Genomic DNA, 25,726 nt, shown 5'->3' with positions numbered 1-25,726 from the left:
CAATCTTTGACAAAGGAACCAAGAACATACATTGGAGAAAGGAAAGTCTCTCCAATAAGTGGTGCTGGGAAAACAGGACAGCTACACACAAAAGAATGAAAGTATACTATTATCTTACACCACACACAAAAATTAACTCAAAATGGATTAAAGACTTGAATGTAAGACCTGAAACCATAAAACTCTTAGAAGAAAATACAGGCAGTACACTCTTTGACATTGGTCTTAGGAGTATCTTTTCAAATTCCAGCCAGGCAAGGGAAATACAAGAAAAAATAAACAAACAGATCTACATCAGACTAAAAAGCTTCTGAGCAGCAAAGGAAACTGTCAACAAAATGAAAAGACAACCCACCAACTTGGAAAAAATATTTGCAAATCACATATCCAAAAAGGGGTTAATTTCCAAAATATATAAAGAACTCAACAACTCAACAATAAAAAAATGAATCATCCAATCAAAAGATGAGCAGAGAATATGAACAGACATTTTCCCAAAGAAGATACACAGAAGGCCAACAGGCACATGAAAAGATGTTCAATATCACTAATTATTAGGGAAATACAAATCAAAAACTACAAAGAGCGATCAAGTCACACCCATCAGAATGTCTATAATTAATAAGACAAGAAATAACAAGTGTTGAGAGGTGGTGGAGAAAAGGGAACCCTCATACACTGCTGGTAGGAATGCAAACTGACGCAGCTACTATGGAAAAAAGGATGAAGTTTTCAAAAAATTCTATTCTCAAAAACTTAAAAATAGAAATACGATATGATCCAGCTATCCCACTACTGGATATTTATCCAGAGAACATGAAATCAACAGTTCAGAAAGACTTATGCATCGCTATGTTCATCGTAGCATTATTCACAATAGCCAAGACATGGAAGCAACCCAAGTGCCCATCAACTGATGAATGGATAAAAATGTAGTATATTACACACACACACAATGGAATGCCACTCAGGCATAAAAAAAGACAAAATCGTGGGGCCAGCCAGGTGGCACAGCAGTTAAGTTCCCACGTTCCACTTCGACGGCCCAGGGTTCACCGGTTCGGATCCCAGGTGCGGACACGGCACTGCTTGGCAAGCCATGCTGTGGCAGGCGTCCCATATATAAAGCAGAGGAAGATGGGCACGGATGCTAGCTCAGGGCCAGTCTTCCTCAGCAAAAAGAGGAGGATTGGCAGCAGTTAGCTCAGGGCTAATCTTCCTAAAAAAAAAAGACAAAATCGTGCCATTTGTGACAATATGGATGGACCTTAAGGGTATTATGGTAAGCAATATAAGTCAGAGAGAGAAAGACAAATACCATATGATTTCACTCATATGTGGATGATAAAGACATAAACAAGGAGAACAGGTTAGTGGTTACCAAAGGAGAAGGGAGTGGCAGAAGGGCGAAAGGGGCACATATGTATGGTGACAAATAAAAACTAGATTTTTGGTGGTGAACACAATGCAGTCTATATAGAAACTGAAACATAATAATGTACACCTGAAATTTACACAATGTTATAAGCCTCTAACATCAATAAAATAAAAAAAAAGAATGTCAAATACTCATTTCAAGACAGTAAATATTTAAAGATCAAATAAATTCAAGCTCTAGGGTAGAGATTATATGTACTTAAACTGAAGGAACTGGTCAACAATAAAGAATTTCTTAGGCCTCTCCTATAAAAGAGACCATGATACAGACTAATGACACGACCCAAAGCATAATGAGAGCAACTGCATAGGCGCTGCCATAGTATTTACTAATTCTCTTATGAATTAACTCTCAATAGTTCCAAACATACATTCACTGTAATGAAGAAAGTATCTAGAAAGTTTGATAAAAGTTTAATCAAATGATTGCTTTAAAATGCTAATGAATGTATATGAATTACTTTCATTGAAGCCTCTGTATCAGCTTGTATAATACAGAAAAGGTCATGACCCAATAGTGATTGATGATCCTCTTTACATAGTATTTATTAAGGAGCCGACTACTCAGAGTACGGCTGGTTCATGTTTTGTTTCTTCCCACATCTCCTCACTTTGTGTGTCTCTAGTTTTCATTTTCTCCCTCAAGAAGAAAAATTAGGGTGAATTTTACTAAAAATTTTGGGTGTGGAAAACTTCAGAAGTCTGTCAATTTCAATTAGCAATGTTCTTTTACTCACAAGAAAAATTAGGATGGGGCCAGCCCAGTGGCGTGGCAGTTAAATTTGCAAGCTCTGCTTTGGCAGCCCAGGGTTCGTCGGTTTGGATCCCAGACACAGACCTACGCGCCGTTTACCAAGTCATGCTGTGGCAGGCATCCCATATATAAAACAAAGGAAGATGGGCACAGATGTTAGCTCAGGGCCAATCTTCCTCAGCAAAAATAGGAAGATTGGCAGCTGATGTTCACTCAGGGCCAATCTTCCCCAAAAACAAAAATAAGGAAAAATTAGGAATTACTGTGTTCTTACTATTTTTAATTGCAGAAGGACGTCACTATAACATTCTCAGTGTTAATATTCCTCTAAATCTTGAATTCCTTCAAAGCAAGGGTGATACTTTACTTACTCATCTATTACTAGGACCTGTCTGAATATTTGGCAAATATTAAATACTCAAAAAGCAATGGTGAATAATTGAATTAACTGAAACCAACCTAACGTTGCCACACCAAAATTAGGGCAAAACTTTGCTTCTGACTCATCCAATGTCCATTCTGAATTTTTTTTTAATCAAGAATATACTGTACATGCAATATGACAGCAACAAAAGGGGATACTTTTGATAGCAAAAAAAGAGCATTGTTGAGAACAAAAAAAGATTTTTTTGATAGCAACAACAAAAAATACCCCTGGAAATTGAAGGAAACAAACAAAAATCAGAGGTCTGAGTCAAGAACACCAGAGCAATGGGATTGAATTCCAAAAATGTGCATGAAGCAAAATTCAGAAGCCAGAGACCAGCGTCCTTTGCGGTTTTAACTACTTTGGGATGGAGTTCGTCAGAATTAAAGAAGTAAATAAACCCAACGTTGGGTTGGTTTCAGTTAATTCAATTATTCACCATTGCTTTTTGAGTATTTAATATTTGCCAAATATTCAGACAGGTCCTAGTAACAGGTTTCTTACTGCTGGAGAAGGAGTAAGTACAGAAGTGAAGACCCATGGAGCTTAGAGAGAGAACGGCATGGATGGAAATCTTCGGATAATTTGCTTAATCATTCTAAGCCTCAGAATTCTTACCTAAGGAGGTTGTTGTGAAAAAAAGATATATAGGGATACTTATTATTTATTAAAAAAATAAGCACAAATGGCGACTTTACAAAACACAATAAAAGGCTTAAACATTTCCAGCATGACAAAAGATTAATGTCTTTACCGTATAAGCGTTTCTAAAAGTTATTGAGAAAAAGGTTAAAACCCAACCAAAAAAAAATGAGCAGAAAGGAAAAATAAATGAGCCAGGAAGAAAACAAATGGCTAATAAATGTAAAAATTATTCCTGGCTATAAATCAAAGAAACTTAAGCAAAAACACGTTATAATGAAATATTAGTGATTCCTTAAAATTTATACTTCATATATTTATCTTTCAGCAAATATTTACTGAGCACCACTATAAGTGTTCAACATTATGCTAATGGTAGTTTTAAAATGATGAAACAGACATAGCTCTTGCATTTCCGACTCTTCCCAGAGATATGCACAAAATGCTCTGTGAAGACACAGGAGGAGCAGAGAAGTTAAGGAAGCCTCCTGGAAGAAGTAATACCTAAGCTGAGATCTGAAGGATCAATAAAAGTTCACCAGGCTAAGAGACAGAGAAATTTGATGCCAAAAGAACAGTCTACGCACAGGTCTGGAAACATACAAAAGAACTGTGATTTTAGGGTGCCACAAGTAGTTCAGCATGATTAGGGCAAAAACCTAGGGACAGGGGTGGGGTAACAGAAGTGGTGGTAAGAGATGAGGATGATGAGGTGAGCAGATCATAAAAGCCCACATGAAGGTAAACCCTCCCCACCAATGGCAACAAGAAGACGGTGAAGGCTTTAAGCAGAGAAGTGATATTAATAGATTTGTTCTTTTGAAAGATCATTCTGGCTACAATATAGAGAATGGGATGGAGACAGGACTAGAGTTAGGGAGAACAGTAGAAATAGGGTATTACAATAGTTCAGGCACAATAATATAGAGGCTGAGGTTATATAAAGAAACATAGGAAGTTTAATAGATACTAAGATGACTAGACAGAACCTCGTGACTGATTAATAATCAGAAGTAGGGGGCAGGGAACAGTCAAGAGTATCACCCAAATTTTGGCTCGGACAGCTCTGTGGGTTGGATAGGGAACATAGGAGGAATATGTTGGAGGGGAATGGGAGGGAATGATGTTGAAAGCAGAGACTAACATATATTGAACATTTACTATGTGCCAGGTATTCTTCCAAGTTTTCTCTCATTTAAGTCTCTCAACAATCATATGAAGTAAGCTCTATTATTATCTCCACTTTACAGATAAGGAAACAAACACAAAGAGAATAGGTAAGCTGGCCAAGGTCAGCAGAAAACCTGAGATATAAACTCTGACAGTTTAGCTTGAACTATGCTCTTAATCACTGTTACAGATACCTCAGAAATACTTTAGATGACGGATTCGGTTTTAGACATGCTGTGTTTAGGATATCTACAGGACATGCAAGAGGAAAAATGCCCAGTATGCAAGTGGAAATGAGAGTTTGGCATTCACACTGGGTGAAGATGTAAATTTGGAGTCATCCACATAAAATATGTAAATTTAAGACAATGATTGATGGGTTTCTCTAGGAAGAACATATAAAAAATGAGGGGGCAAAAAAGGCTAAGATTGAAACCTGATGAAAAATTACTATTTTAGCGACAGGGAGAAGACTAGCTAGTAAAATGGGGAGGGGGCAAAGCAAAGAACTTAAAGAAATGGGCTCTGGAAACAGATTTCCTGGGTATGAATTACCGATCAGCCCCTTTATTAGCCGTGGGTCTGAAGACTAGTCACTTCATCTCTATGCATCATTTTTTTCATTTCTAAAACAGACATGATAGTAGTACCTACCACATACAGTTGTTTTGAGGATTAAATTAAATGTTACCTGTTTGGGACAGTAAATAGAAAATAGCAAATGCTCAATCAATTTTAAGTATGGTTGGTGTTAATAATATTATCAGCTAGACAGAAAACGAACAGTCAAAGAGAAGAAAGCCAAGTAGGATCAGCTGTCACTAAAATTAAAGGAAAATTTTTGAGAAGTTGACAATGTCAATACTGCTATGTGGACAAGATAATGACTCTAATGTGTCCATTATATTATTTAATAACAAGGAGTCTGATAACTTTGGTGAGGGAGATATGAAATAGACACTGAATTCTGCTTTAAAATAGTAAATTAGGGCTCCCTTTCTTAAAAAAAGTTTGGTGAGATGTATCAATAGCTGAAAATATTTATGTCCTTTGACCAAGTAATTTCACTTTGAGAAAAAAGGAAATAGAGATGTATTCAAAATTTTATATTTCTTGCACTATTATTTTAAAAAGTAAAGCTAGAAAGAATTTAAGCATCGAAGAGCAGTAATGGTGGCATCAAAATATATCAAACATAAGGGCTGGCCTGGCGGTGTAGTGCTTAGGTTCACCCACTCCCCTTCGGTAGCCCAGGGTTTGCAGGTTCTGATCCCGGGCATGGACTTATGCACTGCTCATTAAGCCATGCTATGGTGGTGTCCCACATATAGAATTGAGGAAGACCTGCACAGGTGTTAGTTCGGGTCAATCTTCCTCACACACATACAAAAATCAAACACAAATCCAAATATGTCAAAAGTACCAACTGTGGATATTAGCTTATGGATATTTCTTTTTTTACTTTTTGTTTAGTACTTTCTAAAACTTCTCCCATAAACATGCATTATTTTTATAATCAGAAAAACTTAAACTTAAGTGCTGCCTTTGTTCTTTTAATTGTCCAATACTAGAGCCCTGGCTATACATGAGAAACATAACATACACGTTATCCATTCCAAAGAACAAAACATCAGTAACAGAGTAACACGTTACTGTTACAAAACAAGAGTAACAGAGACTATTTCCCTATTTACTGTTCACATAATTTAAAGAAAAACTTTTAATTTCATCTAATTACTAATAATTTTAAAATTATTAATTAAAAATGGTTAACTCAAGAACCTGGTTTAAAAAATGGAAACTACAATAAAGCTTTTTCTAACCTAATAACCCACTGACCTACTTCAGAATGTGGGTTAGTTAAATCTGATATTCTGGGACTGATGGATCTATTAACATTAATTAAAAGTAGTGCTGAAATTCAATCGACTGGTATACACAAAACCCAAGCAATAATCCTTAACTACGTTTATCACTATTTGTGATTCTAACTTGCTTCTGCAGATAACTGTGTTTCCACATAGCCAAAAAGATAATTATTTCTAAGAGAACAACTTTAATACTTTTTAAATTAATTGTTCAATGCATGACTAAAGATGAAATTAAACAGTTCTCAATTTATTTAATACTTAATGGGAACATTAGCCTATCTCTACAATGATATAAAATATTAGCAAGATGAAAAACATTCTTGAAAATGAAAATTCTTGAAAATGAAAAATATTTTAACTCTTAAATTAAAAATTGTCAGTAAGAACAAGAAACACACCCCAAACCAAACTCTCATGAACCAGACCTCTCTTAAAACCAGAGAAGATTCTGGCTCAAGACAAACACCATATGATCTCAGAATTCTAGCCTGTCCAATGTCTAGACATGAGGCATTTTTGAAGCCTCATTAAATAAACAAAAACTAAAAAACTAATATAGCTCTCTTAGTGGGACACAAGACTATTCCAATGATTCAACTAATATACTTCTACAAATAACGTCTGAGCTCCCTATTCATGTAATGGACTGCTCTGGTCCACAAATATACAAGCAACTTATTCCTTTTTCAGAGATGAGACTGAGGTCTGAGCCTGTCCTCAGCCTTAAATGAGTCCCACAGAAGATGTGAAGGTACACTAAGATCCCAAGTCTGAGACTCAAAGTGAACTCAAACTGAACCAGGTACCATAACCCTGAACCTACACCACCCTGCACCAGGACTCTTCACTAATATCAGCGGGAAGAAAGAGAGGGCCCTGTGGAAGGCAGAATAATGGCCCCATGAAAAGGACTGTGCCCTAATCCCTGGAACCTGCGAATATGCTACCTTACATGGCAAAAAGGGACAGTGCAGAAGTGATTAAGATTAAAGATCTCGAGATAGGGAGACCATTCTAGATTATCTGGGTGGGTACAATGTAATCATATGAGTCTTTAAAAGCAGAGGACTTTTCCTGGCTGTGGTCAGAGAAATACGAGACAGAAGAAGTGACAAAAAGATGCAATGTTGCTGGTTTTGAAGGTGGAAGAAGGTGGCCACAAGTCAAGGAATGTGGATTACCTTCAGAAGCTTGAAAACACAAGGGAACAAATTCTCCCCCAAAGCCTCCAGAAAGGAATAGAGCCCTACTGACACCTTGATTTTAGCCCAGTGAGACCCATGTGGAACTTCTGACCTGCAGGGACTATAAGACAATATATTCATACTGTTTTAAGCCATTAAGTTTATGGTAATTTGTATGGCAGCAACAGAAATTTAATACAAGTCCAAAATCTCTGGCTGCTCTTGATAAATTTGCCTTTCCCAAACCCTTTCGCCCTCAATATTTACAGTAATCTGCCCAGGAAATAATCAAGACTAATCCCATCATGCCCTACTTTCCTTTTATATCAGTCACCAGAAGAGGCCCAAAACTCCCAGGTCCTCCCCCATCATATACATCCCTATATACATACTTTTGTCCATATACTCTACGTATCCCTACATTGATCCCTTTTCCCTTTCCCAATTTCCAAAATCTTTTAACTGTGTCCTCTGGAACTGACGGTATATCATTAGCAAAATATCCTGTTTCCTCACTATTGTTGCACACTCTCTTAACCTTCCTTGCACCAACTGAAACCTCACTCCTCTAGTTCTGCTGTAGCGCCAGTTCTTTCAAACGGTGGCTGTTCTTTCACATATTCCCTTTTCTCCCCTCCCTAAAATCCCCAGCTTTGAATCTCATGTCTCCAGACTACATCAGCTCTTATCCTCTCCTTGCTGCAACCATTCATAAACCACCAGAACAAGCCCTCTCATTCCTTGAGGGCTGTTATTCTGACACCTCTTTTGTCATTGTTTTTGGATTTTAATATCTACATAAATGATCCTCCCAATCCCCTGGCCAGTCAGTTCCTTGATCTCCTCTCCTCCAACAATATGTGCTCCATCCTACCTCCTTCTCACTCCCCTGAAGTTACTCTAGAACTCACCATTACAAAGCAGCACACATCCCTCCATATTCTCAATTTCAAGCACCTTATCCCTCTAGATCTCACATAAGCTGGGATAGCATGTGATCTGCTTGATTCAAAACCACAAAAATAAAAACACAAGCATTTTTTTAAACTGACAATATAGCATTATGTAAATACTAGGCTTACGGCTAGCTCATGAGATAGTTTAACAACTTACAACCAATACGTATAAATATAATGACAATGTTTTGACATATACTTTACCAATGAGGCCACCAAACTCATGTAAAATATCACTAAAAATATATCAGTTCTCAAGGCCACAAGTATTCCTCTAACTTTGTGCAGTGTAATCACTTTATAAAAAAGATAGTTGTTTTGACCTATTAAAACTTGGGTAAACTGCTAGGCTGCCTTTGTGCAGCCAAGTAGGCCAAGCAAGTTCACAACCATCTGAAAATAGTTCAAATAAGTGTGGACACATCCTGAACCACAGAGTATTCAGAAAACAACTACCTTAACACATTTTTTCTTCACTAAAATAATCATTATACCTACACTTGATATTTAAGATAAAATGTATTCCCTTTGAATTGTAATATTGCAATATATGATAATGATATACATTTGCTATCCATCTCCACATTTCTCTCTATCCCTACTTACTCTCAAAGCTTTCAAACATATAAACATAAACACACATGGGTCTATTTAGTTCCTTAGTTGACTATTATTTTTTTAAACCCACTGATGGCTTGATCCTTACCAGAAATGACAAGGTCTGGGAAAATAGCAGGCCAAGACCCTGTCTGAATCTGTGGAGGAGGAAAGGAGATGGGGCTCAAATCACACAGACACATCTTTCTTTGTAGCATGAAATAGGAGTAATTAAGGATTTAAGAGAGGATGTGTAAATAGCATGCTAATTCAGAGTCTGAGGCCTATGACCAGGTTTCACAAGGGGCAATTTGGACTAAACAAGTATTATAGAACAGAGACATACCCTTGACACAGAAGACACAAGATGTGAGATTTATACTGATTTATCTTCAAGTCTTCTACTGAGCCCATGCACTAAATTTGTATTTCATATATTGTATTTTTCAGTTCTAAAATTTCCATTTGATTCTTTTATATGGTTTCTATTTTTCAGAGGACTGTCCATTCTTTCAAGAATATTCACTTTTATCTCATGAAGCATGGATATAATAGTTGCTTTAAAGTCTTTTTCTGACAAATCCATCATCTGGGTTGGCATTTTTTTGTTGTATTTTCCCTTAAAAAATTGTCAGATTCTCCCATTTCTTTCTATGTCAAGTAATTCTGGATTATATCCTAGATGTTCTGATATTAGTTATGAAACTCTAGATTCCAATAACATCTTCTGGAGAATTTGATTTTTGATTTAAGTTTAGACTACAAGCTTATATTGTCTTCTGTGAGTGATAGCTCCAATATCAGTTTAGTTTTCAAAGCCTTTACTATGTTATTTCGGTTTATCCTCTGCATGCATCACTGAGGGGCAAGTCTGAGATATTAACAGTGATTTATATCGTAGTTCAGTTCTCTAAGTCTTTGATGTGTTTCTTTGGGTCTGTTCCATGCATGTGTAACTCATGAGTGAGGTGGGACCTTTGTGGGTTCATACTCACAATCAGGAAATCTCCTGTCACATCAGCTCTCCCCTTTCTGAGATTTCCCCAGCGTGCTCCAGTTTGCAGGGCCCTCTTTCCCAATTCCTCTGGCCAGAGAAATCGTTTTTCCTCAGGGTTTTAAGTCCTTTTGCCACCAGGATAATGCAACTTTACAGGTAGAGATCATCTTATGGCAGGCTTGAGAGAGAAAAAGAAAAAATAGGGGACCCCCTTTCCTCGTCCTCTGGCTAGAAATAGGGGTTTCCCTTGGAGTTTTTGCTAATTGCTACACCCACTGTGCAGTTCCATAATACAGCCTACCATTTGGTCAAAGCTGGGTCATGGAAAGAAAGAAAAAAAGGTAAACTCACCATTATACAGACTATTCTTCAAGTTATGACTTCCTTTCTCAATCCACCTGCTATTATTAAATTTTAGTTTTCAGATAGTTGCTTTTTATATTCTATTGAGAGTTTTTAGTTCTAATCAGTCAGAGAAATAGGCTTACTCCATTTAGTTCTAATCAGTCAGAGAAATAGGCTTACACACACAAAAGTAAAAAAGAATACTATAATTATTAACCCATCTATCCGTCACCCATTTCCAACAATTATCAAATCATGATCAATCTTATTCTATCTGTTCTGACCCTTCCCCATGCCTTCCCATCCTCCTTTGTATTATTAGAAGCAAATCCAAAACACTGTATGATTTCATCTGTAAATACTCCACTATGAATCTATAAATTACAAGGACTATTTAAAAACATAACCACAATCTCATTATCATACATTAAAAAGATGTGTAAGACCTCTACACACAAAACAACAAAACCGATTTCTAAGAGAAATTTTAAAAGACCTAAATATATAAAGGCATATACCACAGTAAATGTATTGAAAGTGTCAATACTGAAAGATGTCCATTGTAGTCAAATTCATCTATAGATTCAATATTAAGCTAGTCGAGAATAATATTAAATAATATTTAACTTGCTTAATATTAAGCAGGGAATTTATTATTTATTTATATAGGAAGCTGACAGGCTGAGTATAAAATTTTTATTGAAATTCAAAGAACCAAGGCAATTCTGAAGAATGAAGTCAGAGGATTTACAGCTACAATAATTAAGGAACTATGGCACTGGCACACCAACAACTAGACCAATGGAACAGAATAGAGTCCAAAAATAGACCCACAAATAAACAGTTATCTGAATCACAACAAAGGCACTACTGCGTTACAGTAGAGAAAGGATAGTCTTTTCAATAAATAATGCTTAACCTTAATGGATTTCCACATGGAAAATAAAATGAACCATGAATCCCACCACATACCATGCATAAACCTAAATGTAAAAGTTAAAACAACCAAGTTTACTTAAGAAAATAAACGAGAATATCTTCTTGGCTTTGGGATAGGCAAACATTTCTTATAACACAAAAAGCACTAATCACAAAAGAACAGTTCGATAAAACTGAATTTAATAAAATTAAGAAATTATCTTAAGACATACTATTAAAAGCGTGAATAAGTAGGGAAGATATCTTCAATACCCAATCCAACAAAAAACATCCTAGCATCCTAGAAATAGTTAAAGAACTCCTACAAATCCATAAGACAACCCAATAAAAAAAAAATGGGCAAACGACATGAATAGGCATTTCTCCAAAGAGAACATCCAAATGGTCAATGGCATATAAACACATGTGCTAACCTTTTAAAGTTATCATGGAATTATGAACTAAAATTACAGTAAATTTTCACTACAAAAATAGCAAAAGAGCTAATATTGAAAACACTAATGAAAATCAAGTATTAGTGACGATGTAGAGCAACAAGAACTCTTGTACACTGTTGGTGAGAGTGTAAACTGATTCAACCACTTTGGAAAACTATGAGCATCTACTAAACCTGAACAGCCAAATACCCTGACCCAGCAATTTCACTCCCAGAAATTTACTCACAGAAATGCATACACATGTACATCAAAAGACATGCTCAAGAATGTTCACAGCAGCACTGTTCATAATAGCCAAAAGCTGACGATGCTCCAAAGGTTCATCAACAGCAGAATGGATAAATAAACTGTGGTATATAGATATTATTTATTATAAAGCAACGAAAAAGGGTGAACTATCACTACATGAATCAACCTGGATGACTCACATAAAGAAGATGTTGATTAAAAAATGATAGACAACAGAAGGTCAAAAATAGACAGAACTAATGAATAGTGAATGAAGTCAGAATAATAGTTACCTCCGGAGTATGTGATGACTGTTAGGGGGCATGAAGGAGGCTCCTGGGTTCATGAAAATGTTCTATATCTTGATCTTGATATTGGTTAAACAAGTGTTGACTTCATAAAATTTCATCAAAATGACACTCAGGATTGATGGACTTTATAATAAGCATGTTTTAATTCAATAGGAAAAGTTAAAAAAAAAAGTTAGCAATACTCTATCAGTGCCTTGATTTTTAAATTTTTACTATTTTTAGTTACTTTACTTGGTCAAATTGAAGTGTAGTAGAACCAGGTTTCTGCATCAGTCTGTCTCTTACTTGGGTACTAAAAGTCATATCTACTTCCTTTTTCAGTATAATTACTGAAGAACTGTTTTGATGGGTGGATCCTTCCCATATTATGAGGGCAACAGGAAGTCTAGCTTGAAGTTAGACCTATCCAAAATTTATAAACTAAAAAATTGTCAGATGGCATTTTTTTTCTTAATGTAAATATAATTGATCAATTTTACTGTATTAAGTTCCAGATCACTAGTTCCTACAGTTTGTATTTGGCAAAAAGAGGTAAGAAAACTTGAGGGTTCTGAAGCTTAGCTTCTAAGCTCAGTTTTAGCTAGAATTGAAAACAGCAAATCAAGACAAGGCGTTAGCATAAGGTTGTGAAAATGAAATAAATCATTAAGTGAAAAGTGCTTACAATATAATGCCTGGCACAAACGCTCAAAAAATGTCTGCAATTACTAATACTATTTTGAGAAACACTATAATAGACACTTATTCTTGAATTTCCTTCAAAATATAATAAATTTGAGATGATAAAACCAGACCCACTTTTAAAAACAAACAAAGCATATTTATGGAGCTAAGGGAATATGATAGACTTTTAATGAAACTAGCTGAAGTGAACATTATATTAAAGTAAACTACAGGATAGATGAAAACTTAACAGATTATACCTAAGTTTTTTTAAAGTTCTAAATTATACTAATTGATATTTCACTATGATCTTATGATTAAAATAACTGATGAGATAATCATCAAGAATACTATTAATACAAAGACCTTCTCTTTGCCAAGCAGATTTTACATTTCAAAGCTTTTTTCATTTTATCTCCACATTACTATAAAACAACTAAACCTATTTTATAAAGTACTTGTCATAAACTTATTAAATAATCACAGAACAGAGCATCTGCATTGATGACCATATAGTTAATCATAAACCACTCAACAAAAAAGTACTGTTCAATAACAGTACCACCATGTGAACAGAGGATGTGTAAAAGCACTTTGAAAAAAATACAAGGACTATAAGTATATTTTTAATGGAAGTAAATGATAATCTAAAAGTAACAGTATTTGGACATAATTTCCAGGTTTTTTGGTAACTGCTAAAGACATTTCTTTACACTTTTACTTGGAAATAATTTCAAACTTCCAAAAAACTATATGAATATTTAAAAGAACTCCTATGTATACTTACTCCAGATTCACCAATTGTTAACATTTGCATCATTTTCTTTAAAATATAAACGTTTTCTAAACTGAGAGTAAATTGTATAAATCACGACCTTTTAGCTCTAAATACTTAAATGTATACTTCCTAAGAACAAGGACATTCTCTTAAATAACCATAGTATAGTTACTAACCTCAGAAAACTTAATAATTACACAATATTTTAATATAATGTCTATTTTCCAATTTTCTTAACTGACCAAATAAAGTACTTTAGGGCTTTCTTCCTCCTCCAGTACAGGATCCAGTCCAGAGTCATATATTGCATTTAGCTGTCACATCTCCCTAGACTCCTTAAATCTGGTACAATTTTCCTCAGCTAAATACCTTTTAAACTATCTTATCTTTACAAGGTATACTGCAAGGTAGTATTTTAAAAATTGGTTTCTTAAGCAAACTATATAGGGAAGTTTCATTAAAAAAAAAGAGGTTCAGTGGAAGAGTTGGGGAAAATTTCAGAAGACTTAGATGAGAATATATGTCTTCCTATCCAAGAGTGGCTTTTAGTATATATACATTTTAAAGCTTTATAATGAGAACGGTTCTAGGTTTCTTTAAGATTGGTAATTCTTGCATTAGTAGTTTATCTGGGCTCTTAAGATTTCAAAAATTAACAATAAACAATCAACTTAGACAAATAAGTCTGGCCAAATAATCTGGCCAATGATTTGACGGCTATCTTAAAGAATGAATCCAGAGAAAATAACTGTTTTCATCAAAATTCTCTTTTACAGTTAACAAAAAACACCCAATCGCAATAAGCAAAACTTCGAAGAAATTGGAATTATTGTGATCATGCATAGATATAATAGTTATTGGAGCTATAATAGATCTTGTTCTTTCACTCTATGTGCCAGGCCTACAGGGGATCCACTGTTTAAAAAACAGGCATGGTACCTACCCTTAGAAAACTTATAATTTAGTAAATCCAAGATTCCTGCTTTCAGACAGGAAAGGTATTATTTTTCCCTATTTGGAAATGAAGCAATTAGGATTTAGAGTGGTAAATGTGTCCAAAGTCACAAAACTATTAAGTGTTCTAGAGGGCCAAGAAAGGGAGATACTAAAATCGTGGTCTTTTATCTAATATAGGACTCAACCTGTGTCAGACTACAAAAGAGCTCCTTAAGAATACCCTCCAAGCCTATCCACTGATTCCAAAAGGGACTGTGTACCTTCATTCTCAATGTACTGAGTTCCATTGAGTCAGTCACCAACTAGTTTCCAAATATTAGACTAGTACTTTCACTTAAAAAATAAAAATAACAAGTAATCCCTGCACATCAGGAAAAAACAGAGACTGCACATAAGGTATACACAATCTGTTAAATGCTTAAGATATTATAGTAATGTCAAAACCAGGTAAAAACTAAGAGTACTATACTAATTTTCTTTCTACAAATTCCCATATACATTCATTTTAGAAGAAAAGTAATAGAAGAATGATTTCTCTTGATTTATTTCCTATTTTAAAACAACAACATGGTCAGTTTAATTAGAATAGGGGTTACACTTTGCAGGATAGAAAAAAGTATAAATGAGTCACTAAGACTTGGTACTGACAATCACGTCCCGCTATTTTCCGCCTACTCATCTCTTAAACCTTAGAACTCAATCTATAAATACTTCTCCAACCACGTCCTAGGTCCAACCATGACCTAGAGCACAGGTCAGGTACCTTATTCAGTAAAGGGTCACATGGTAAATATTTTTGGCTTTCTAGGCCCTAAGGTCTCTGATGCAACTACGTAACTCCACTACAATAGCTTGAAAATAGCTATACACAATATGTAAAAAATAAGAGTGGCTGTGTTCCAATAAAGCTTTATTTATAGATGCTGATTTTGAATTTCACATAATTTTCACATGTCACAAAATAGTATTCTTTTGAGATTTTTCCCCCAACCATTTAAAAATATACACACTATTCTTAGTTCACGGGTCATAGAAAAACGGGCAGTAGGCTGGATTTGGTAGTGCGCAGACCCCTGATGGAGAGACTTGCTTGTAAGGTGGAGTTGCAGTAGGTGACTGGCCCTTCTCTACCTCATTCAACTGATTATCTTTAAAGCTAAAATCTGACAGGAAATAAACAATTCCTATTCTACTTTCAGTCACTTGAAAATCATCTTCCTTTATCTCAGAAAAAAAACAAGTATAATTCTTACTTCTGCGCAGTAACTTTGAAAAACTTCATGAGTTGCTGAAAAGAAAATACTTTACATCTGGATATCAATTGTCTTACCAATGAATATCTTTTCACTCCTCATAAGAATGAAAATTCTAAAGATAAACAAAAGCTATCGAGGAAGGTAGGAGATCATGCCCTAAATCTTTTTATAATACTTGGTCCCATGCTCCTTGCCAGGAGATTCCAAACCTCACCGTACTTGTTAATTATGCAAAAAAGGAAGAAAAAAAGGTGGCATACCTCTGAGCTCAAAATGAAGACTGAAGGTATCTAGTGAAACTCACCAAGTTCTAAAGATTCATCTAAGAGGAATGTAGAATTTTCCAAAGGCATCTGACATTGTGACAGAATCAGCTTCTACATTTCGGCAGCTTTACAAGAAAAAACAAAACAAAAATTCTGTAAAACAAGGGCAGCTGTAGAAATAATGTTAACCAAATTCTAAGTAACAATATCTCCAACATTTTTTTCCCATCCATCTATACATCATTAATGTGGCCTCCTATGTGCCAGGAATTGGGGATGCAGCAAAGAACATGTCAGATTCCATCAACCCCTCTGGGAGCTCAGTATGTAAGGCAACTCCAAATGGGAAGAAAGGCTTTCAGAATCATGATGGTGTAAAAGGAAAGCATGGCAGAGATACAAACCAGTCTGGTGGGAACTGGTTAGGAAAGGCCTTCTAAGGCAGAGGCATTTAATGCAAGCATGAGCAGGATCTGGCAAAATAAAGCAAAGGGGGAGGGAAGAGAAAGAATATGTTTCATCCAAAGGGAAGAGCATGTTCAAAGGGCCAGATGTAGGAGAGAATATGGCATTTTGTGGAAGTAAAAGAAGCCCAGTGTAGCTGCTCACAGTAAGAAAAGGGATGAGAAGATCATTCTCTGAGATGAGATGGGCAAGGGAGGAAAGTGAGAGGTGAAGCAACTTGCCCTGAGTCACAGAGGCCTAAAAGGCAGAGTTCATTTTAAACCCTCATCACCTGACTGCAACATATCACCCGACTGCAACATATCACCCATTCTGAAGCTCTTCCCAGCCCCCTGCTCTCAAAGGTCTGAGAGGAGGACCCTTGGGAAAGAACCTGAGGCAAAGTCCCTGTGGAGGATGATCCTTTCAGGGGGCTTCGGCAAGGACCTGAGGGGAAGACTGCCCTGTGCCAATAGCCAGCTTCCTTATGGATAGATAAACTGATAACTTACCATCAGGGGCCCTCTGCAGAATGATGGGGAAGAAGTCAGTCTCAGCACCATTCTCAATTACCAATTAATAGTTACCAAGCACTTGAGTATATATGAAGCCCTGTTTTAAATGCTTTACATGTATTAACTAATTCAATCCTCACAACATCCTTACAAGGTAGGGGCTTTTATTACCCTATATTTCCAATATGATTTTATGAAACAGTCCAATCATGGCCATTAATTTTTATTAACTATTAAAATATAAATGATCAGAAATGTTAACAATACTTCTTACCACAATATTAAAAGCATTTTAATTACCATTCTACCAGAAAGGTACTATTTTAAATATCAATTAACAAAAAAAGACTTTACAACATTAATTTGGTTATTTCTTTTTTAACTAGCAGTTCTATTAAGGAAAGAGTTGGGAAAATTCTGTTCCTTGCTCATTCATTCACTCACTAGGATAGGTTCTACATATCCAATGGTGAGGAAAACACACTAGATTTCTGCCCTCATGGAGTTTTAGTCACGGAAATATAATGAAGATTGATACCCCTTGGCAATTATATTTTTGAGACATAGCCTAAGTTTTTCAAATGAATGAAGAACCAACAACCACACAAAATCTGAGGCAACAGAATAAAATCAAAACCTCAGCAGGGAGTGGATTGTGAATAAAAAATATTCATGTTAAAGGAGGAAGAGGGAGAATAAAAAAACTGCTCCACTGAGGAGCATATGCAAGAAGAAGGGAAAAGAATCCTTGCTCAAAGAGAGCACAGAGAAGTAGCAGTACTCACGGCAGAATGATGAAGGTCCTTAAGGAATTAAAACAGTTGTGAAAATAAAAAATAGATGAATATTATACAGCCAAAGATTCAAAACTATAATCTAGTGATGAAAAATTAATCCAGCAGTCTTCACACTGAGGACGAGATGGTTTTAAGAGAATCAATTTCCAGATTCTTAATTTCCGTAGTTACCAACCAGTTAGTTGAATTAATAACAAGGTCAGACACCATGCTAGTTTCTCCTTTCCTACACTCCACTTTATAATCTTCCTTCTTCCAGTTTGTAAGAGAAGGATATATATCTCACACATCTAACGTCTCACTACAATGTATTTCCCTGAGTTGCAGAAACATCCAAAACACCAATCAAAGGAATAATTTGATATACTGATATCAGGGGAGTATCCCTTAATGGAGGCACCATATATCCAAGGTGATCTTGTCTCTCTCTGTCCCAAACACTTCTGTTAAGGACAATACCTGACATTAAAAGCTCACCTGAGACAGAATCCAATGACAACAGTGACAATAAATATTGAAGATAGCTACATCTTAGTTCCTCCAGGCAAAAGGCTCATGGCCAGACTCCTTACATAATTTATCTAGAATTATTTAGAATTCAAGATCTGTACTTTCATTATTCTCTGAGAAATGAGAAAGAAATTAGTACATTCTATCAATCAACTGTGTGTCTGTAACCTGAAGATATTTTGCATGATTTCAAGGAGCTGAAAACAGCCCTTAGTTATGTCAAATCAATGTCATATCTTCAAGTAAAAGTAACATACACCAAAGTTAAGGTTTTATACTTTCTTGAACATTTATTGAGAAACATTTTTATTAACTTTTGTCAAAAAATTACTGGATACAGTAAATCCATATATCTATGTATTTGTTAACCTGGACAAGTCTTCATGCTGTCCCATATCCATTTTCTGCTCAGCGTTTCATTCCTACATGGACTTATTAGATATAGATTAATTTAACAGGAATATACTATAAATTCTACTATAAATGATAGGCCTAACAAAAATTATCAATAAATCATTTGTAAATCTCACAATTACTAATGACCCAATATCTTTCCTTTTTACTATTAATTTCCACTGAAATCAGTCTCATTCTAACGTAAATAATATTCATCCATGGGTACATAATTCCATGAAAAGAGCAGTCCCCTGTGAAGAGATGCCTTTACGTTTATAATCATTTAATAAATGAAATCAATAATATATTTATGTCGTACTCAGTAATTATAATTTAGAAGAAAATTTTTTCTTTAACACTTAGAACACTATGGTCACAGCTAATAAACATTTTAAATGTCAATTCATATTCATATTTTTGATGCCTAGAAGCATTTTTCAGGTGCTGAGAGAACTGCCAACCCAGAATCCCATATACAGACAAAATATCCTTTAGGAAAGAGGGAAATTAAAACATCTGCAGATGAAGGAAAACTAAGAGATTTGTCACCAGGAGACCTACCCTAAAAGAATGGCTATAGGAAATTCTTCAAACAAAAAGGAAATGATAAAAGAAGGAACACTAGAAAATCAGGAAGAATGGAGACAGAATATGGGTAAACACAACAGACTTCTCTTCTCTTCTTAAGTCTCCTATATCATTTTTGATAGTCTAAGCAAAAATAACACCATGTGATATGCTTCTAAATGTATATAGAGAAAATATAAAAGGCAATTATATTAGAAATGAGAGGTTGAGTACAGGGACTTGACAATCAGTAGACTGTAAAGAGTTATGTATACATAACATAATACTTAAAGCAACCACAAAAAACCTCTTCAAAGAGATATAACCAAAACATTATAGACAAATCAAGATGGAGTCCCACAAATGTTCAACTAACCCACAGGCTTCTTTCTCCCTCTCCAGATACTACCATAAAAGGAGTTGAGTTAAAGCACAGATACTCTGTTCCCAAGGCAGGACAGGTGTTGCTGAAGTTTGAGGACACTATGAGTCACAAGCTCTAGGAACAGAATTTTCAAAGCACTTATAATATCAGCTTTGACATTACTCTCATACATTGCTGGGGGGGAATACAGATTGGTACAAACTTATAGAAAACAAAATACCAATATCCTAACACAATTACAAATGTTCTTACTCTTTGGCCAAGCAATACAGTGGGTTATAACCAGCATTTTTAAAATGAAACTGGAGAGGAAAAAGAAAAATTCAGAGTACAAGACGCCTAGTAATGATAAGGGTGCTTCCCAAAGCTGTTGTTTTAGATATGTGTTTATGAGTGCGTATGTGTGTACTGGGTCACAACATAAAATATATTTCTTACTATAGGTCGTGGTCAAAGAAGTCTAGAAGCCATTGTTTCAGCTCGAAAAGGCAGTCTGAGGCAAAAGGACAAGTTGACAGTTTGGGAAGGAAGAGTTCAATGCCAGAGTGAAAAAGTGAAAGGGAAGCAAGGCATATAAAGAGACAAAGCAAACACAAGCTAGTACATTACCAAGCTACAAAGAGCCACAAGAAAACACAGCCTATTTGGGGTGAATGTAGGGGAGAAGAGGAAGGGAGGGTATTTATCCAACCAGTGCCAAAAAAGAGACAGAAGAGATGGAGCAAAGTTTGTCCCACAGGGTGTTAGCTCCTAAAAGGAATTCTAAATATTTCTTGTTTTCCTCAATGACACTATTTTCTTCACTTACTTTTTAAAGTAAATTTAAAATTATATATGTGGTTTACATTTGTGATTCACATTATATGCCTACTAAACAATGCTGGTTTGGACCTGGAGTACTATTTTTCCCTTTGTATTCATTTACTGACTTGTTAAAGAAATGTGAAACATCTCTTTAACATCTGTCATTTTTTTCCTCTTTGTCATTATGGACTGAAACGAAAAAATCTGAAGTCTCAACTGCATTCAATGAAAACTAAAAGCAGCCTACAAAAATAGGGTCTCCAGGCTTCTTTTATAACTTCTTGAAATATGATGCAATAACTGCAATACAAAAAAGTTAAAATAAAAACTAAAAAAACCATGATGCAACAGTGACAATATTTTTCCACATTCTATCACCTTTCTACGTGATTCCATCATTCTTGTATTTTCATATCATCTTTTTAGGAGAGATGGAAACAACTGATGAGTCATGATGAAATAAACCTTAGCATGATGAAACAGCACAATGCTTAAAGGCAAACAAAGACATGAAAGATAGGATAAGTTTCATTCGATTTAAAAGCAGTAAGTTTTGCTTTTGTTCTTTGGAAGACCTCGAAGAAAGAAAAACAATCATGAATTACTAGTCCCTAAAGATAGTTAGAAATGTTACAAATATATATATATATATATATATATATAACTAAATCCAATGGACACTGATGGTACACTAAGGGTTAATCAAAAATTAAGTAAAAGGGAACTAATAAAGCATTTTTCTTGCCTGTCCTGTCAAACTGTATTTCAAGGTAGCCAAAGAGACCTAATTAGTGAGGGCTAGTCCTCCAAAGAATTTCAGCTAATAAGAACAAAAGAAATGACATAAATAGATGGGCAACATCATTGATGGATTTTAAAACCATTAGCAGAGGGGCCAGGCTGGTGGCACAGCAGTTAAGTTTGCACGTTCCGCTTCAGCGGCCCAGGGTTTGCCGGTTCAGATCCCAGGTGCAGACATGGCACTGCTTGGCAAGCCATGCTGTAATAGACATCCTACATATAAAGTGGAGGAAGATGGGCACGGATGTTAGCTCAGAGCCAGTCTTCCTCAGCAAAAAGAGGAGGCTTGGTGGCAGATGTTAGCTCAGGGCTAATCTTCCTCAAATAAAAATAAATAAATAAAATAAAACCATTAGGAGAAAAAGCGATAGTAAATTTCACAATGGGTCATACTGTCACCAACTGAATACAGTGATCAATCTTAGCATCTCCAAAAGTGAGACAACCAGATATTATGTACCTTCTGATATAATGAAATACGTGGTACACAGTACTACTTATAAAATATTCTTGTTAAAAAAGAATCAAACTGGAATCGATCAAACCTTTAGATCATATACTCTTAACAGGAGCAATGTCACACCCAAGGAGTGAAAAGATCTTAAACAGGAGGAAGTAATCAGACAAATCCACAATGTCAAACATTCTATAGAACAAGTGACCCAGTTCCTTCAACATGGAGGGCAAAAAGGGAAAGGGAGAAAGTTTATCAACTGTTCTAAATTTTAAAGACTCAGAGCTTTTAGTTTTAGAAATATACCTTAAAATATTTACATATGAATGATATGTGGAATATGCTTCAAAATAATATTAGGAGAACGTAAATGTGTGAGGGTATAAATGAAAGACGACAGATCCTGAGTTAACAGTTATTAAAACTGGTGACAGGTAGACGGAAGTTCTTTATTCCACACTGTATCCTGGTGCATAGATTTATAATATTCCATTAAGACAAAAGCATGTGCTATTTGGGGAAGACTTTGCTTTCTTAAGAAATTAGAGCAGAACTACATTAACACATAGCTTGCTCAAACATTTTCTATCAGAAGTGATCTACAAACTGATGCCACTCCTCTTCCAAACAAATTGTACTCTTAAAAAAACGATTCGAGGGGCCGGCAAGGTGGCGCAGCGGTTAAGTGTGCACATTCCGCTTCGGCAGCCCAGGGTTTGCCGGTTCAGATCCCGGGTGCAGACATGGCACCGCTTGGCAAGCCATGCTGTGGTGGGCATCCCACATACGAAGTAGAGGAAGATGGGTACAGATGTTAGCTCAGGGCCAGTCTTCCTCAGCAAAAAGAGGAGGATTGGCACCAGATGTTAGCTCAGGGCTAATCTTCCTCAAAAAAACAAAAAAAAGGCTCAAGAAACATAATCAATTGGGATGTATGTACCTCATTTGAATCCTGATTCAAACAAATCAACAACAAAAAGGCATTTTTGGAACAACTGGAAAAATCTGAATATGGACTAGGCATTATATGATATTAAGAATTACCGTTAATTTGGTTACATGTGGTAATGACGGTGACGTTATGTAAGAAAACATCCTTACTTTTTAAAGAAACATAAAAGTATTTAGAGTGAAATAACAATTTCTTTCACTCCTTTTTTTTTTAAAGAAAACTTGGAGAGAGAAAGAGAAGATGACAACACTATATTTGCCTCGCCTCCCTTTGCAAAGCCTACTGGTAAGACAATACAGAAGTACAAAAAGAAATAAATCTATAAAACAATGAAAAAAATGGAGAATAAAGTTATGAAGACATGAAACGCCACAGTAGATTTCTGAAGAACAGAAAGCAGATCTAAATGTATTAATAGGTTAAACAGAACTAAAGAAATCACAGCCCAAAATTTACACACAAAGGGACTACAGTGAAGGTCTGAGCCAATGGTCCCAAGAGTCTAGGCTCCAAGTTAGCAAGTAAAGAGGCTGAAAACAGGCGACCTACAAAAAAGCTTCACCTGTCTTTTCTCCACAACTCTTCCCTGTCTAAGCAAAGCCCAGTGTCACCCCTAGGCTCAAAACTGCAATATTCTTTTCTAAAGAAATCTAACAAACTGCTCAGAAAGAAACCAGGTCTTCTGGCTTGAATGTTAGTATCCATATAGCCCAAGTCAACAAGACAACTGGAAAGCTCCTTGAGACTAACAACAGGTTCCCTGCTCTTTTGCTCTAAGCCTAAACTTGCCAGCACACAAGATGCTTCAGCTAGGTACACAGAGTTACCAACTAGTCTTTTCATTGAGATGGCAACTAGAAAACAAATCTACCTATACAACAAGAAAGGAAACCCACAGCCAATACCTAAAATAATCAAGATAGTCCTTCAGAAATAAACATGAAGCAATGGTAACGATCACCAGACATACTAGAAAAAACAGCAGCTAAAAATGACCAAGATAAATAAGCAGATTAACTAACTTCAGAAGAATCATAGGTTGTTCAGGGCACAGAAGAAAACTCAAAAACAAAACAAAATATCCTCAAGACAATCCTGAAGAAACTGCATTCAATAAAACAAAAACAGGATGCCATATATGTAACAGTAATATTGATTTTATTACACCAAGAACTATTATAAATGCTTTATAAATACAAACTCCTCTATCCATAAACTAGTTATTATCTTCATCTTGTAGATTAGAAACTGAGCAGAGAGAAGCTAAATAACCTGCCCCAGGTCACATTATGTGGTGAAGCTGGGATCTAAACCCACACAGTCCAGCAGTCTGGTTCCATCATACAAGCTATTACACCATGTTACCTTTTGAAATGATACAAGCAGAAAATAAGCAAAGCGACTGGAATATTAATCATGTGCTTACAGACATTAAGAAAAGGCAGGAACATACTGTTCAAGAAATCTATCAGAACACAGAATAAAAAGGCAGAGAAGAAAAACATGAGAGAAGAAATAAAAGACATAAGAATCAATCCAGAAAGCCAATATTCTGGTAGCGAGCATTCCAAAATGGGAGAACACAGAAAACCAGGAAGTATTACCAAAGAAATAATAGAAGAACATTTCCTACACCTGAAGGAAGACATTACATTTCAACCAAAATTGCCTACTGACTTCAGACAGAATGACAAAAACAACTCAAACTTAACACACGTAAATATAAAATTCTAGAACTACAAGATAAAAATACCAGAGCTTCCAAGGAGAGAGGGAAAGTGTCATTTAGAAAGTATCAAGACTCAGAGTAACATCACATTTCTTACCATCTTGATGCAAACAGAAAAGAGCAAAACATGAAAGTACTAAGGGGAAATTAATTTGAATCTAAATTTCTACACCCAAACTATCAAGCAATTATGAGCAAAGCCAAACCTATTTTCAGACATGTAAGAATTTAGAACACTTACATCTTAAGTACCCTGTACACTGAAGTTAATTTAAAATATATTCCAGCAAAAGAGGGAGAATGTCATGAGAGGAAGATGTGGGATCTAAAAAATAGTAAATCTAGCCCAGAAATGCAGTGAAGGCATAACTCAGAATGAAAGATATAGAGCACGCTTCCAAATCAAGACTGACGCAGGAAGTAGGAGGGCTCTAAGAGGGATGTCTCCAGGAAAACAAAGGATTCCATCCAACAAATACTAGATATTATGACTCAAGCAGGAAATATTTGAGGATATGTGAAGGTACCTTTTTCTCTATCAAGGAAAAAAATGGTAATTACAGCCTGTAGTGGAGGAAGATGAACAATATAAAGCAAACTAGTCAGAATATGAAGCAAACTAGTGGCATGATACTGAAAAACTTATTAACTGTAAGTAAACATAAGCAACCTTACCTTGATGTTAAATATTTTATTCTTTGGGTTCCATTAGCATCATGACTTTCAACCTGCTGAGAAGAAAATAATCCTAACTCAACGATTAACTGCAGTTTATCATGTTCAGCTTTTAGAACCAACCTACTGACAAGGCTGAATGTCTTAATTCTCATTACAGAACAGAATGTAAATGTTATGTTATCAACCTGGTCAAATACAAAAGAAAAGGTAGGAATGGAAGTAAAGACATAGAAGAGACAAGAATGGAGAAATGGATAAAGGTCTTAGCATCCTTATCTCACACAGCAGGGATGTAAAAATATAACACCAAAGAAATTTAAATATTTTATTTATAGTTGCTAAGACACTAATAAAAGAACTAGGTATAATAATATAGGTTTTAACCTTTGGAAAAGTATTTAACCAAATACTTTTTCTGCATCTATTCAATAATGATCATATGATTTTTATCTTTCATTCTATTAATGTGGTGTATCACA

At 35.5% G+C, this 25,726-nt stretch overlaps 1 protein-coding gene across 15 annotated transcripts in view; it reads right to left on the bottom strand.

Moving 5' to 3' along the window:
• CLOCK (clock circadian regulator) overlaps positions 1 to 25,726 on the bottom strand; it is a 117,025-nt gene that overhangs the window by 73,486 nt on the left and 17,813 nt on the right. For 4 of the 15 annotated variants that reach the window (XM_046657385.1, XM_046657383.1, XM_046657399.1 and 1 more), the window contains exons 3-4: positions 16,210 to 16,340; positions 12,278 to 12,418 (exon numbers count right to left, since the gene is read on the bottom strand). The exons of 1 other annotated variant lie outside the window; for it this stretch is intronic. The gene's annotated coding sequence lies outside the window, so the exon portion shown is untranslated. Of the gene's footprint in view, positions 1 to 2,174; positions 2,202 to 9,147; positions 9,172 to 10,033; positions 10,159 to 12,277; positions 12,419 to 16,209; positions 16,341 to 25,244; positions 25,301 to 25,726 lie in introns of those variants that run through there. 10 more of the 15 variants (XM_046657389.1, XM_046657387.1, XM_046657391.1 and 7 more) reach the window with 8 other exon arrangements.

The sequence above is a fragment of the Equus quagga genome, chromosome 3 (genome assembly GCF_021613505.1).
Source record: "Equus quagga isolate Etosha38 chromosome 3, UCLA_HA_Equagga_1.0, whole genome shotgun sequence".
NCBI lineage: Eukaryota > Metazoa > Chordata > Mammalia > Perissodactyla > Equidae > Equus > Equus quagga.
Note: the sequence above shows the minus strand (reverse complement) of the source record. Positions and strands in the feature narration are given on the sequence as shown.